We start from the raw sequence: 17,104 nt of genomic DNA, 5'->3' as shown, positions 1-17,104 counted from the left end.
TGATAGCACAACTGTTAATAGTTCTAATAATAAATCATCATATTTTCATGATTTCTAAAGATCATGTGACACTGAAGACTGGAGGAATGATGCTGAAAATACAGTTGCACATCACAAAAATAAATTATATTTTAAAGGATATTAAAATATAAACCATTATTTTATATATTTTATTTTGATAATTTTGAATTATTACTGAAATACAACCTTTTTTTGTTTCAAACAGTTCATTGAACAATAATAAATGAAGTACCTGAAGCTGACAATGAAGTAAATGTATAATAATTAGCAAAGATGATTAATTTAGCGCTGTAAACGCGCGCGTGAGCGGCGGACACGAGCGAGAGGACCAAACACAGCAGAACGATAGGAAACTTCACTCCTCTTATTATTTCTCTTTTAATATAGCGATTTATTTTTAGATACGTGATCTGAGTCTTTCATAGAGTTGTAGAGTTATTAGAGAAATAGAGTTATTTTTTACATTCTTTGGTCGAAGTTTTAAGATCGGGACTTCGGAGCATGTTCGCGACTTGGTTGATTCAGACCGGCACTTCGGAGCAGGAAGTGTTTGTCAAACAGTTAATTTGTGATAAATAAATATTTGACCTGAGGCTTTTTTTTTTAACCTGTCGATGTGATTTTTAAATGATTTCAATGACTTTTGGATTTCAATACTTCTTGTACCTCAGTTGCATGTGTTGTGTTTTATGAATTGTGGATGGATTAATCAACTGAGAATTAAAGTTGAACATTAATTATCATGAACTCTTAAATATCATGATGAAAAGAAAAGGTTATATTGCATATAAAATTATATCTAAGTATGAACTAACTTGCGCAATACAGTAAATATTCTTACTCTACCCTAAATCAGTGAAAAAATGTTTGGCTTAGATTACAAAAAAAGTGTACGTCACACATCCTTTCATTATGATGCAACATAGTTTTCTCCTCAGATGAGTATTTAACATCTTTATTATTGATCATGTGTCACATGATCTTCAGAAATCAGAATAATATGATGATTTATTATCAGAGTTGTGCTGCTGAAACTGTGATACTTCTTTCAGGATTCTTTGATCAATGAAAATTTAAAAAGAAGAGCATTTATTTAAAATAGAAGACTTTTCTAACAATATTCAATACAGTTCAATAGTTTGGGGTCAGTACATTTTTATCCTTTCTTTTTTATAAGAAATTGTATTCTTTATTAGATTTTAGAATCTTTTATTCAGGTTGTGTTAAATTGCTAAGAAGTGATATCAAAGATTAATATTGTTAGAAGAGATTTATATTTTGAATAAACGCTGTTCTTTAAAAAAAAAAAATAATTATACATCGCAGAATCCTTAAAAAAGTATCGCAGATTCCAAAATAATATTTGATAGCACAACTGTTAATAGTTCTAATAATAAATCATCATATTTTCATGATTTCTAAAGATCATGTGACACTGAAGACTGGAGGAATGATGCTGAAAATACAGCTGCACATCACAGAAATAAATAATATTTTAAAGGATATTAAAATATAAACCATTATTTTATATATTTTATTTTGATAATTTTGAATTTTTACTGAAATACAACCTTTTTTTGTTGTTGTTTCAAACAGTTCATTGAACAATAATAAATGAAGTACCTGAAGCTGACAGTGAAGTAAATGTATAATAATTAGCAAAGATGATTAATTAAGTGCTGTAAACAGGCGTGTGAGCGGCGGACAGCGGAGCGTCAGGCGTGAGGACCAAACACAGCAGAACGGTAGGAAACTTCACTCCTCTTATTATTTCTCTTTTACTATAGCGATTTATTTTTAGATACGTGATCTGAGTCTTTCATAGAGTTGTAGAGTTATTAGAGAAATAGAGTTATTTTTTACATTCTTTGGTCGAAGTTTTCAGATCGGGACTTTGGAGCCTGTTCGCTACTCGGTTGATTCAGATCGGCACTTCGGAGCATGTTCGCGACTCGGTTGATTCAGATCGGCACATCGGAGCATGTTCGCGACTTGGTTGATTCAGATCGGCACTTCGGAGCATGTTCGCGACTCGGTTGATTCAGATCGGCACTTCAGAGCCTGTTCGCGACTCTGTTGATTCAGATCGGCACTTAGGAGCATGTTCGCGACTTGGTTGTTTCAGATCGGCACTTCGGTCCATGTTCGCGACTCCGTTGATTCCGATCGGCAATTCGGAGCATGTTCGCGACTCCGTTGATTCAGATCGGCACTTTGGAGCAAGTTCGCGACTCCGTTGATTCAGATCGGGACTTCGGAGCAGGAAGTGTTTGTCAAACAGTTAATTTGTGATAAATGAATATTTGACCCAAGGCTTTTTTTTTTTTTTTTACCTGTCAATGTGATTGTTAAATGATTTCAATGACTTTTGGATGTCAATACTTCTTGTACCTCAGTTGCATGTGTTGTGTTTTATGAATTGTGGATGGATTAATAAAAAATAGAAATAAAGTTGAACATTAATTTTCATGAACTCCTAAATATGATGAAAATAAAAGGTAATATTGCATCTTAAATTATATCTAAGTATGAACTAACTTGCCAATGCAGTAAATATTCTTACTCTACCCTAAATCAGTGAAAAAATGTTTGGCTTAGATTACAAAAAAAGTGTACGTCACACATCCTTTCATTATGATGCAACATAGTTTTCTCCTCAGATGAGTATTTAACATCTTTATTATTGATCATGTGTCACATGATCTTCAGAAATCAGAATAATATGATGATTTATTATCAGAGTTGTGCTGCTGAAACTGTGATACTTCTTTCAGGATTCTTTGATGAATGAAAAGTTAAAAAGAAGAGCATTTATTTAAAATATAAATATTTTCTAACAATATTCACTACAGTTCAATAGTTTGGGGTCAGTACATTTTTATCCTTTCTTTTTTATAAGAAATTGTATTCTTTACTAGATTTTAGAATATTTTATTCAGGATGTGTTAAATTGATCAGAAGATATATTAAAAATTAATATTGTTAGAAGAGATTTATATTTTGAATAAACGCTGTTCTTTAAAAAAAAATATACATTGAAGAATCCTTAAAAAAGTATCGCAGATTCCAAAATAATATTTGATAGCACAACTATTAATAGTTCTAATAATAAATCATCATATTTTCATGATTTCTAAAGATCATGTGACACTGAAGACTGGAGGAATGATGCTGAAAATACAGCTGCACATCACAGAAATAAAGTATATTTTAAAGGATATTAAAATATAAACCATTATTTTATATATTTTATTTTGATAATTTTGAATTATTACTGAAATACAACCTTTTTTGTTTCAAACTGTTCATTGAACAATAATAAATGAAGTACCTGAAGCTGACAATGAAGTAAATGTATAATAATTAGCAAAGATGATTAATTTAGTGCTGTAAACGCGCGTATGAGCGGCGGACACGCGCTGCGGAGCGTCAGACACACATGAGGACCAAACACAGCAGAATGGTAGGAAACTTCACTCCTCTTATTATTTATCTTTTACTATAGCGATTTATTTTTAGATACGTGATCTGAGTCTTTCATAGAGTTGTAGAGTTATTAGAGAAATAGAGTTATTTTTTACATTCTTTGGTCGAAGATTTCAGATCGGGACTTTGGAGCCTGTTCGCGATTCGGTTGATTCAGATCGGCACTTCGGAGCATGTTCGCGACTCGGTTGATTCAGATCGGCACTTCGGAGCCTGTTCGCAACTCGGTTGATTCAGATCGGCACTTCGGAGCATGTTCGCGACTCGGTTGATTCAGATCGGCACTTCAGAGCATGTTCGCGACTCGGTTGATTCAGATCGGCACTTCAGAGCATGTTCGCGGCTCGGTTGATTCATATCGGCACTTCGGAACCTGTTCGCGATTCGGTTGATTCAGATAGGCACTTCAGAGCATGTTCGCGGCTCGGTTGATTCATATCGGCACTTCGGAACCTGTTCGCGACTCGGTTGATTCAGATCGGCACTTCAGAGCCTGTTCGCGACTCGGTTGATTCAGATGGGCACTTCGAAGCATGTTCGCGACTCGGTTGATTCAGATCGGCACTTCGTGTTGGGAAAATACACTCTTATTAGAATGATTATTAGAATGATTGCTCTAAGCATTTTTGTTGTTCTGGTTATTTAAGCACTGAAGAAGAGCTGTAATGTAACTATTGTTTGTTTGAACAAGCAGTAAAGGCTGACGCATACTTTGTTGTGCATTTAGACGGATAAATGAGTACTCTGAGTCTTTATTAAAAACCAACAGGTTATGGGCCCAGGTCTAGAACGCTACAGTGACACTGCTGAAAGGATTATTGAAGATATAGATCGACTGTGATTAAAAATGAGCTTTGATTCCAAGACGGTAATGATTGTTCCATTAAATGGAGCAAACTATCCTACGTGGAAAGTGCAATGTCGGATGGCATTGATGAGGGACGGAATATGGGACTTGGTAAATGGTATAGAGACTGCTCCATGATCTGATGCAAGTTAGCAAGTTATATGGCTAAAAGTGATCGTGCACTGGCTACCATTGTATTGTCAATAGAACCGTCTTTGCTCTATTTAAATGGAGAACCGGAAGATCCTACTGTCGTGTGGAAAAAGTTGCAGGACCAATTTCAGAAGAAGACTTGGGCAAACAAACTAGCACTGAGGTGTAAATTGTACTCATTGAAATTGAAAGACGGGGACGGAGCACATTGAGGTGATGACTGAAACATTTAATGCACTGTCGGTTGTGGGAGATCCTATAGATGAGGAAGATCGTGTGGTATATTTGTTAGCCAGTTTACCCGACTCATTTAATGTGTTAGTCACGGCACTTGAAGCAAGCGCGGATGTACCGAAAATGGAGATCGTCATGGAACGATTGCTGCATGAAGAACGTAAACTGAGAGAACGTGACGTTGAAAACACCAGCGACAATGCTAAAGCTCTGACTGGAAAACAGTTTGTGCAAGGAAAAGTCCCAAAGTGTCATTACTGCAGAAGGTATGGACATATCAAGCGTGAATGCAGAGAGTTCAACAAAACTGCTGTAAGCACAGACTTCCACAAAGAGAGTAAGAAGGTGAGCTATAAACCTAAAGCAAACAAGGCACGAGTGAAAGAACAAGACAGTGATTCTGATAGTGAGAGTGTTGGATTAATGGTGAGTCATGCACTATCATCAAGTTTTGATGAAAGAATCAATAGCTGGATTGTAGATTCAGGAGCAACCTGTCACATGTGCCTTGATAAGAAACAGTTTGTTGAGTTTAAAAGCCTGGAACCCTCACAAGAAGTAACACTTGGAGATGGTTACTCTGTTAAAGTAACAGGACGTGGAGTCGTGCGGCTGAAGATGACATTGTTTGATGGTAAGACGAAAGACTGCAAGCTGAATGATGTTTTGTATGTTCCACAATTGTCTTACAACTTACTGAGTGTGTCCAAGGTAACTCAATTTGGAAAAAAGGTCAAGTTCACAGAGAAGAGATGTTACATTATGGAAGACTTTATTATGTGAACTGTAAAAATGCTCACATACCTAAAGATGAACGGAAGAAACTAGACCCCAAAGCAAAGAAATGTATTCTTCTGGGCTATGGAACTGAAACAAAAGGATATCGGCTTTATGATATGAAACTTGCAAAGGTGTTCTATAGTCGAGACGTGTTATTTAATGAGTCTGATTATGAAATTGAGAAGGAGCCTGATGAAAATGAGGAAGACACTGTGAAACGGTATGTGGAACTTGACTGCCAAGAATCTTACATTGAGAGCTCAGCAGAAGAAGAGATCCAAAGATCAACAAGAGTGAGAAAACCACCTGACTATTACGGAGAATGGGTAACACTCACTAATAACCAAACAACTGAACCCAAAACTGTACAAGATGTTTTCAGTAGTCCTGATACGGAGAAATGGAAGGAAGCTATGAAGAAGGAAATGGAATCTCTGTATGCAAATGATGTGTGGGTCCTGGTAGAACTACCAAAAGATAGAAAAGCAGTGGGCAGTAAATGTGTGTTCAAAGTCAAGGTTGATGCTGATGGAACGTTTGAGAGACACAAAGCACGTCTAGTAGCACAAGGCTTTTCACAGACGTTTGGGTCAGACTATGATGAAACGTTTAGTCTTGTAGTCAGATTTGAGTCAATCAGGACAATACTTGCTCTAGCTGTACAGTATGGACTAAAATTACATCAGATGGATGTTAAGACTGATTTCCTGAATGGTGAACTGAAGGGGGAAGTGTATATGCAACAACCTGAAGGTTTTGTTATCAAAGAAAATGAACATCTAGTGTGTAAACTTAATCGTAGCATCTATGGACTGAAACATTCACCAAGATGTTGGAACATCGTTCTAGATGAAAAACTGAGGAAGATGGGATTTGTCCAAACTACAGCTGATCCTTGCATTTACACTGCAGAAACTGGTGAGATGTTCATTACAGCTGTGTATGCTGATGACATTCTCCTGGCTGGAAATAATGATAAACGGATGATGGAGGTGAAGAAAATGCTCTCAAAACACTTTGAGATAAAGGATATGGGTGAGTTAACTCCTTTTCTTGGAGTGAAAATTGTTCAAAAACCAGAAGCTGGAGAAATCTGGATAGGTCAGACAACATATACCAAAAATGTGTTGGAGAAGTTCAGAATGGAAAATTCCATGAAGCTTTGAAAAACCGGCAAAAAAATGTCCCCATCAGACAAAGTTTTTTTTGTATAGATGTTTCTGAAAACTTAAGGCTTTTTTCTTCATAAAACGAGTTGGACATCCTCACACAAATGTCTGCGTACGGACCAGTTAAATCAGAAGACTAAAGTTCGCCTGCAGAAAATAAGGATGTCACAACAATAATGAGCCACTCACACCAGGCATAAGGTTTAACTGAATTTTTTTAGTTTTTGATTTGCGTAGAATGCAAATTTTGTAGAACTTGAGAAATAGATAAAGATCAAATAAAATACAGGTAATGGAAAAAGAGTGTGCTTCCACAAATAAAATAATTTCTTTAAACACCGTTTTTTCTTAGGGTTTCAAGGACTTTAAATACTCTAAAGGACTAATCTAAACAAAATAAATTAAGAACAAAAATAAATGTATATTCTGCTATTTATGCAATACTTGTTTTTAACCTGGGTTACACACTTCCCAGTAGTGCACGCACTAAGCAGAAATGACATAAACCCACATATCTTTACAGATAGCCAAGTATAAAACACAAATGCAGTTAGAACCCACATACATTCATTAACAATTTACCTGCTTAGTAGACCTTATAAAAGCCTGGGCTGGCTTCAGTAAGTGAACTGAACAAACGAGTTACCCTCAGAAGAGTAGCAGGCGAGTGTTGCTACTGAACCGCCTAAGCACCGTGTCCTTCCATTCGCTTGTGCATTTGCATGTCAAGTCTTTCTCGAATGCAAGCTGCACTAACCTGGCCTTTCTCTCGTGTAGCATTGTGCGTCTGTGCTCCGAAAAAAAAACACTTTTCAGAGTGGAGAATGAATTCTCACACATTGCTGTGGATGCACCAAATGACAATGCATGTTTGAAAGCAGTCAGCACACTGGGCATGGCAATCAGATGGTTGTGGTACGTTGAGATGATGTGCTGTATGCTCCAGTCTCCCTGCATTGCTTGACAGGTCGAGAATATGCTTCACAGCTTTCACATCAAGAAAGTTATCAGCCTCTGGATTTAGTGCTGCAAGTGCACTGGCCAGTTGTGAGTTGTGCTCGCTGAATCTACGCTCCAGTTCCCCAACCACCGAATCAATAGTGTTGTAGTACAATCTCCGAAGTTCAGTTTCCACGTCACCATCACCTCTGTGTCCTCCTGTAGGCCCTGTAACGATGTAACCATCCATCCGTGTGCTCTCTATGCGTCTCCGCTTTGGCCCGGGTCTCAGTGACTCGCTGGTGTGCGTGGCAGTATCCAGCATCTGCTTAAACTCTCCATCACAACGGAGTTTTTTAACACATCCTTTTGCACTCGCCACAACACTTAAACCTGTCAACAAGTCAGTGTCCTCTCTCTGAAGAAGCTTGTTCGGTGGGTCCAATAGAGAAAGGACTCTGTGGGTTAAGTTGGCAAGGAACATGAAACTTGGCTCAGATATCTCACGCAGCAGACCTGTAGCTTCCATTCTCGTCTCTGAGCCATAGTTCAGCACAGTGTCAGCATCGGTCAGAATCGATTTTATGTCATTAAATGACTTAAGAATGACTGATACAGTGGCAAGATGCCCTGTCCATCTCTGCTGCAGTAGACGTTTAAGATGCGCACCTTTATAATGCATAGCAACAGTTGGCTTTCTACAGAACTTGTACAGGGAATCGCACACCTCGAAAAACTCTGAAAGTGCGGTCTCTGCAGACATGGCATGAACAACAACCAAATGCAACTGATGGTTAAGGCAGTGCACATATGGCATCTCACGTCCAAGTCTGTCCTGTAGAATTTTCTGAACACCACCACGTTTCCCCGACATAAGTGCCGCTCCATCATATTCTTGACTCAGAATTTTTGAGCTATCCAAGCCAACCTTGTTAAGCTCAGTCAGAGTGGTGTCAGTCAATGCCTGTCGGTCACCTTTCTGAGCCGTAGCGATGCACAGCAGACGCTCTGTAACTTTGTAAGACTCATTCACAAATCGAAGCACAATCAATATATTTTCACATCCTGTGAGGTCACGCGTCCCATCAACTTTCAAAGTGTAATAGGACTCACCAACCATGATTAATAGGGCTGTCAAATCAGCTGAAAAAACGTGCATTCAACAAAGCTAATAAGTGTCAGTTGTCAGACTCATCTGCGCCTCTGATTGGCTGTTGCATTCTAACACAATCGTGTATGATTGGTTATAATGTGCAACACTGTAAAAGCGCCTAAAATGAACATTTTCTATCAATGACAGACCTGCCCTGCACATGTTGCAGTTCACTGTATTTTCATTTTCGAAGTGTTTCCAGTTGTATTTCAAGTAATTAAAATCCATCATGGTGAAAAGTGCACATCTGAAGTGTCTCTGCAGGAAATAATACATTATTTATTGGCTCTTAGATATCAGACAAATCCTTGTACTGGGTCGATAACGATAACAGAAAAATATCGGCTGATATTGATATGGTGGCTGATATATCGTGCATCCCTAATTTATATATTATTTACTGATTTATTTGTAAACCACTGGGACACAATAATAATCATCCAAAAGTTGAACAAACCCATCTGAAGGCCACGTTTATCTCAAACACACACACTCATACACACACACACACGCGTGCGCGCGTTTCGAGGAGTTTTGGATTGGTTTTGTACAGAGAAAGAAACTCTCTCTAAAATGTTGAGCAAATAAACAGCAGCTTGATCCGAACAGAACCAGAATGTGTGTCAATCTCTTACTCCTGGAGCGACCCGAGTGTGTGTGTGTGTGTGTGTGTGATGGAAAGTTTAACAGGCTCATATGGCAGTCATTACTGCAGAGTTAAACACGTGACTCTGATGCCTCCCTCTAGTGTTCACTAGTGAAACTACACACACACACACACACACACAGCTCTGAAATGAGGCTCTTGTCTCCAGCTTCATGTTTTACAGCACTGGTGGACTTTACTCAGTAGTCTCTTCCCAGTTAGTCCTCACTAGAACTAGTTCTGATAGAGATGATGAAACCTCACTTTTCACATGCAAACGCTTCAAACATCTTTAAAACCCCTGAACGTTTCCTCGTTCTCTCTGTCATCCAGTATGAAGCGTCATGTTTCTTTGTTGTGGTTGAATCTCTCCTCCATCAGCACAGTGTCTCTCCGAGTCTCAGAAACACACCAGACTTCAGGAGGATTTCATCGCTCCAAAGATGAACTTCTCCTTCTGTACCTAATATTATGGCATCAATTTAGTTTTCACTCTTACAATTAATGATATATAGATCTCATGACATCTATTTGAAAACATTGTAATAATACAAATAAAAACAGTTTAAAATTGTATATATATGTGTGTGTATAATATTATATTTTAGATATTATTCCAGTTAGTGATTAATTCTATTTTGTGCAACATTCAGTTGAAGTTCATTAATAATGAAGTGAAATCAAACGCACTCAGTGAAAACAGTAATAATAACCTCCATCCCTCACATGTGTTACACAGATGCTCATTTACACTCAAGTATTCTTTCATTAGCAGATAAAACTACACACACACACAGAGAGAGAGAGAGAAACACACAATCACACAGAGAGAGAGAAACACACACACACACACACACACACATCTGGAGAGGAACGTCTCAGTCAAACACCCTCAGATCATTTCACTGTCTCCGCTTCATCTAGACCTGGATTCTAGTCTCCTGTTCTGCATCTCCATCTGTTTCTGTGATGCAACTTTATCATTTTTCTATCTTTCCTTACTTATGTAGAGCTGATGTGAAGCAGTGTGTGTGTGTGTGTGTGTGTGTGTGTAACTCACAGCAGCAGCAGAGACACACCGATGGCCTTCATCCAACACCCCCAAACATCTGACTGGAGAAACATCACCAGACTTTAGTAGGACACACACACACACACACACACACACACACACACACACACACACACACACACACACACACACACACACACACATACATACACAAACACACACACAGAGACACATTCACAAGCTCAAGCGCGCGCACACACACACAGACACACACACTTTTTCCCCATTCATTAAAATAACGCTGAAATCAAACTAAATAACTAATATTAGTATACATTTCAATATTAAATATTAGAATATTAAAAGTACAAATAACTAAACAAATATTAAGTAAACATCTTTTTAAAATTAGAAATGTTGCATTGGCACCTGAAATAAGTGAATTTTTATTTTTTACATCTAATTAAAATACAAAAAAAAAAATAATAAATAAAGAAGAAAAAAACTGAAAAATAACAAAAACAAAACACACATTTTAAGACCATAATACATAATAACAAAATAAAGCTTTCAAGTCAACATTTCTAATTTTAATTTATTTTACATTGATGTAGTAAAAAAAATAAAAAAAAATAAAAAAAATTATATAAACTATACTGGCATAAAAAAGGTAATAAAAATTACAAAATCACAAAACACTAAAAGTTTAGCTAAAGGTAAGCTGAAAATCTAAAATGAAGCGCTGATACTGAAGTGTTGTGGGTTGTGTAGCTCTGGTTCCTGCAGGGGTTTGGTGAAGCTGATCTGGGTTCTTGTGGTTCTGTGGGTCATGTTTCCTCCAGACGCTGCGCTGGGGGCAGAATCACATCTGGATCATCCATCACAACGGCTCAGATACCAGACCTCCATCTGTGAAGTCCACTAACATCTGAACAAACCTGGTTTCATCACTCCACATTCCTTCATTACTTCAGTTCAGCCATAAATGATCGTCCTGTCATCCTTTATTCCCCCTCACGTCCTTCCAAACCCAGATCTGTTCTTCTGTGGAAAACAACATCTATTTTGAGGAAAGTCCGGCTCAGTTTGTCCACAGTGAACGAGAGCAAAGCTTTCTAGCTTCAAAACAACAAAACCTCACAACAGTCATCCACGTGACTCTGCGTTCACTCTTCTGAGATTAATCTTTCCTATAAATCAGCAGATTCATTTCACAAAACCTGATTTTATCAATATTAAACGTCTCATCTTAGATGTAGAACAGCGTGAAGGTGAGTAAATACTGACCAAATGTTACATCTTTCATAAATTAGTTATAGATGGTTTAAGTGTAATCCCGGTGAAATGTATACAATTTTAAGTTTATTTATATAAAAACTGGAAGAATGTAACAATTGTCAGATCAAAAGCTTATAGAACTTATGAAACTAACTCGAGTTTAAGTACCAAAACTCAAAATGAAATCAAAATACAGCGAAACATAAGCAAATAAAAATTACAGAAGCAAATAAAATGACTAAAACAAACTAAACTTGAAAAGAAAAGATAATAGAATCTAATTCATATTAAATACTAGAATATTAACACTTTTAAATACTAAAATAACGATGGCTTACGAAAGATTAAGTATGTTTTACAATAAAATTATATTTTATAGATTTAAATTGTTACTTTTAATCTTACAATTCTCACTTTTTAGTTTATATCTTTCAATTTGAACTTTTTTATTTTTTTATCTAAACTGCAACTGTAATAAAATAGTCTTTTCTTTTCCAGCTCTTTAGTTAAACAGCTAGCAAGATTATGTCTCGCAGTTCTGAGAAAAAAAGGAAGAACTGCACAAAAAAAATAAAAATAAAAAAAATAATTGTCAGATTTGTGTGATGAAACAGTCATAGTTATCTTTTTGTTATTTCATTTAGTTCCAGAAACAGGCTCGCATATATTTAAGTCTTAAAATTTAAAATCAAATGTTTTATTCAGTGTTATACTGGCTGTTTCTTTGTAAACATTTGTAAAACCTACTCAAAAGGTCAATCTTGCACCAACATTTCTTGACTTTTATTATATGAGCTTTGGCAGATTTGAATAAATCATACTGAACTATGAATATGCTTGCTCCAGCGCATCAGAGCTGATTATGTGTGATAAGTGAGGGTCAAACACACACTTCTGTGTTGCTCTGCTGATGAAGACGAGGCTCTGTTCCTGCAGCTGGAGGTCAAGAGGTCAAGGCTCTCGTCTGACGTGAATCTAACACGACAAGCTGAAGAGGAGAAAACTCCCCTCGAGATTCAGCCCCGAGTCCCTGATCAATGAACCAGAGAGTGTGTGTGTGTGTGTGTGTGTGTGTGTGTGTTATTCATTAATAATTCACATTCACACATCAGTGACGTTTATCAGGGACAGTTCACCGAAAACTAACATTTCTGTCATCATTTCATTTACTCTTCCTTGAGTCGTTTCAAACCTTCAGGAGTTTGTAAAGAACACTTTACTTGAAGCATTTATGTGTAATGCATTATAAAAGTAGATTCAGTAAATTAATGATGCCTTTTAATGCCCCATATGATGCATCGTACAAGCTCATGAATAATTGTAACCACAGATAATACTTTATAACACTTTTCAGTTCATCGTTACACTAAGCAACGTACATTATGAATAATTATAATGCATTATACATAAAGGCTTTAAGTAAAGTTAAGTAAATACCAGTTTCTTTCTTCTGTTGAATTTTAAAGATGTTTTGAAGAATGTTGGGAACTAATCAGCTGACGGTAGCCATTGACTTTCATAGTAAGGTAAAATATAGAATAGAAGTCAATGGCTACCGTCAGCTGATTAGTTCCCAATGTTCATTAATCTCCTTCAGAAGTTAATTGCTGATTTGTTTAAATCAAAGATACTGTTTTATACTGTGAGAAACCTTGAATATCTCTTCAAAATGTCTCCAAATTCTTTATATTATATGGAAAAGTTTTCATTCAAAAACAAAAATGCTCTACTACTTCTTTGTGTCTCCCAACTTATCTTTCTCTAATTAAATTTCATCACACAAACTTAAAAACAATTACAGAAATGACAGATTTTAGAGAACCTAATTAAAAATGTGTATTTTTTAAAACGTGTTTTTTTTTCTTCCACTCAATATAATTTTTTCATATTTAAGATATGATTGTGATCTCTCCATTCATGTATTTTTTTATTATACATACACACACACACACACACACACATATATATATATATATATATATATATATATATATATATATATATATATAAAGAAAAGTAAACGTGTTAAAGTCTGAGCCTCTGTTCTCCTGAACATGATTTGACATCACTGTGCTGGTTTACTAATGTTCCTAATGCTCAGCGAGACAAACACAGCGCTCCGAGAGAGAGAAGATGTTTCACTTCACGAACAGAGAGAGAGATCAGGACATTATTAATCTGTGAACACAGGTCTGTAACAGACAGTAACACTGATATGAGAGTGATGGGATCTAACACCTGTCTGTTTCCTCTCCCATGATGCCCTGCGGCCTGACAACAGCTGAAATCTCTCAGAGAGCCATTCATATACACACACACACACACACACACGCGCACACACACACACACACACACACAGCGCTGTCCTTGAATGAACCTCAATCATTACTCACACACAGACTGTTTCTCTGCTCTTGACATTAATAAAACACATGTGAAGAAAATAAATATATGAATATATATTTTGAATGTGGGTGTGTGTATATATACACACAACAATGGCAGTAAAATGAGACTGCCCCCTGCGTGACCTCTGACCTGTGTGTGACCTCTGACCAGGGTCAGTCTTAGCTCTTAATGATTACAGTAACGAGTGCAGACAGACGGATGTGGATGTGTTCGACCGGCAGGTGTTTCTGTCTTTAGTCTGGAAACATTCACACTCCACAGAGATCAGACGATGCAAACACGATCAGATACACAACACATTTCAGTATTTCTCAGTTATTTAAAGAAAACATCCGGTTCTAGTGGTTGTGCAAAACATGTAGAACAGAACTGAATCTGAATTAAGCAGGAAAACACAATGCAGTATTTCAATTTTATCAATTCAAGGAAAGATAATTAGAATTGAAATTTAAATGGATTTCTCTTAACTGTTAATTCCTCTTCCTTTAATTCAAATGATAATAAAAAATTCATGTTAATTAACAGAATTCTGCAAGATGACAGATCTTTTTGCACAATACTGTTGGTCTGCAGATGTGAAGCTAATGGAGGTTAACGTCACATGAGCACACGACATCATGCCATCTATACATTATTCAGAGCTCTACTGGGTCAAACTTGGGTATTCACACACACACACACACACACACACACACACACACACACACACACACACAGACAGACACACACAAATAGTCTCCCCATCTCCCAGCAGCACAATCAAGAGACGCTTAAAAGCATCAGGAAGCTTAAACACACCCACCTTTGTGTCTCAGGCTTTCTAACAGACTGTGTGTGTGTGTGTGTGTGTGTGTGTGTGTGTGTGTGTGTGTGTGTGTGCGTCTACAGGAAGTTCCAGTAACTGTAAGTTCTGCTGCATGAGACTATAATTCGCCGACAGTAGAGACGTGTCCTCAGATAAACTCTGAGCACATGCTCACACACAGACCTCAAGAAATCCTTGCAATGCATCCAAAACACTGCCACAGCACGCACACACACACACACACACTCTCACACACACACACACGCACGCACACACTCTCTCTCACACACTCTCACACACACACACACACACACACACACACACACACAGCTGTTGAGGTGACTATCTGACCGTTACTGCTGACAGTTTTACTGATTACTGAATTCGTTTCTCTCCATCCGTACATGAAGACCAGAGCTGTGCAGACGAGCAAATAGAGATGTTTTTGTCAATGTTGTTTAACTCTATCTGTTTAAGGGGGAAAAAAGTGAAATAAATGTATTTTATTTGTATATTAGAAAATGTATATTAATTTACTGAAATCATGTTTCGAGTGAAACACATTTGGAAATAAACCACGTTATCAGCCTCTAATCAGTGTTATTTTAGAATAATTTATATACTATTCATATTTTTCTATTTTTAGGTTTCATTTTCATTTCTACTGATTTCTGTGCTTTTGTCATTTGTATAAATGTTTTGTTCTTCGTTCTATATATTACTATTTAGGTTCATTGATATTTGTGTAATTCAGTTATAGTTTATTTCCTACTATAGTAATTTCAACATGAACTTATTTCAGTTACAGCAATATTTTAGTATTATTCAGATCCTGTTATTGTTTTGATTAATATTTTGAATTAGTATTTTATTTTTATGTTTTGTTTTCATTTAAATTTTAGTTAGTTTTTGTCATTTTGTTGTGTATTTTTATAACCTATTAGTTTATGTCTAGTTTTTATACATTTTTTTATTTTAGTTTCAGTTATTTTAGTGCATCAATTAGTAATAAATACATAAACTAATGACAATAAATACAAATAAATGAAATAGTAATAAATAAATAAAATCGCAAAAATATATAATACAATATACAATAATAAATATAACTTTAATAATATAAAAAAAAAAAAATTATTTGTTACTATATTTTATTTCAGTAAAAATGTATTTTATTTCAAGTATCAAATTATATAGTTAAACCTTTATCTTTTCCAGCTAACAGAGATATTTTATCTCAAGATAACCATCCAGACAGACAACAGTGAGTGAAAAAGATCCTGCTCTTCAGTAAATCTGAATGGATGCGGGTCGAGAGGTTTCTGCAGCGGTTTGTTACGTGGCTCAGCATCACGTAGTCTATAAATCTGTCGGGTCAGCGTAACAGGAAACATTTCGACATGACTCGGTTAAAAGTTTGAGGTTTGATCTGCAGCCCCTCGAACCTACGACTGCCACGTGCAGCTCAGAGGCGGCTGTGTAATTACGGCACTCACCGCAGGACAAACCATGGAAAGACTGAGGAGAGCTGGAGTAACACCAGAGTCTGCTGCTGCTCGTCAGATTCCTCAAGAGCTGTATGCTTTCTACAAACCCTTAAAGAGGCAGTCCACCCAGAAACACACACACATTTTTTTTAGAACGACTTTAGATACTCAAGTACGTGTACAAAACTTGTCCAAATATTGTCCCAGTTTCCAACCCTCCAATAGTTTAGAAAAAGCACTATACAAGTATTTAGTATGAGTCTTGTGCTTTATTCCAAGTATTATAGATCGTACAGTTTCATGTCAGAAAGATAAAAAGAGTTATTCACTGAAAATCTAACCTGATGATGCAGGTTCAATTAAAGATGTGTCGACTGTCAAACAACGCTTGTTCTTTGGTGATGTCAAACATGGTCTGAATTAAATTTTGAGAGCTATGCTGCCTACACAAAGCTATTTAAAGCAAAGCAATTTTTTAGAAAACCACTGTCCCCTTCTTTTTCAATGCATGAACGAAAATCTTAGACATTGTGCAATATAAATAAAAAATCCATAATACCATGAAGTGCAAAAATCCTGAAACATATTTCCAGTGACGGTCAGTGCTCTCAGTGTTTGTTTGGATGCGTGTGATTGTCACACTTACACAAGAACTGGACGCACAATCAGCTTTTCTCCGTCTTAT

At 36.5% G+C, this 17,104-nt stretch overlaps 1 long non-coding RNA gene across 1 annotated transcript in view; it reads left to right on the top strand.

The window, feature by feature from the left end:
* Nucleotides 1-11,514, top strand: part of LOC127971826 (uncharacterized) — a 110,697-nt gene extending 99,183 nt beyond the window's left edge. Inside the window, exons 4-6 of the long non-coding RNA XR_008156927.1 lie at nt 1,711-1,766; nt 10,491-10,565; nt 11,212-11,514. This is a non-coding gene — a long non-coding RNA (uncharacterized LOC127971826). The remainder of the gene's footprint in view (nt 1-1,710; nt 1,767-10,490; nt 10,566-11,211) is intronic.
* Nucleotides 11,515-17,104: the final 5,590 nt, after the last annotated feature.

This window comes from Carassius gibelio, chromosome B14, assembly GCF_023724105.1.
Source record: "Carassius gibelio isolate Cgi1373 ecotype wild population from Czech Republic chromosome B14, carGib1.2-hapl.c, whole genome shotgun sequence".
In the NCBI taxonomy this organism is placed as follows: Eukaryota; Metazoa; Chordata; class Actinopteri; order Cypriniformes; family Cyprinidae; genus Carassius; species Carassius gibelio.
This window is presented reverse-complemented; position numbering and strand designations above follow the sequence as displayed.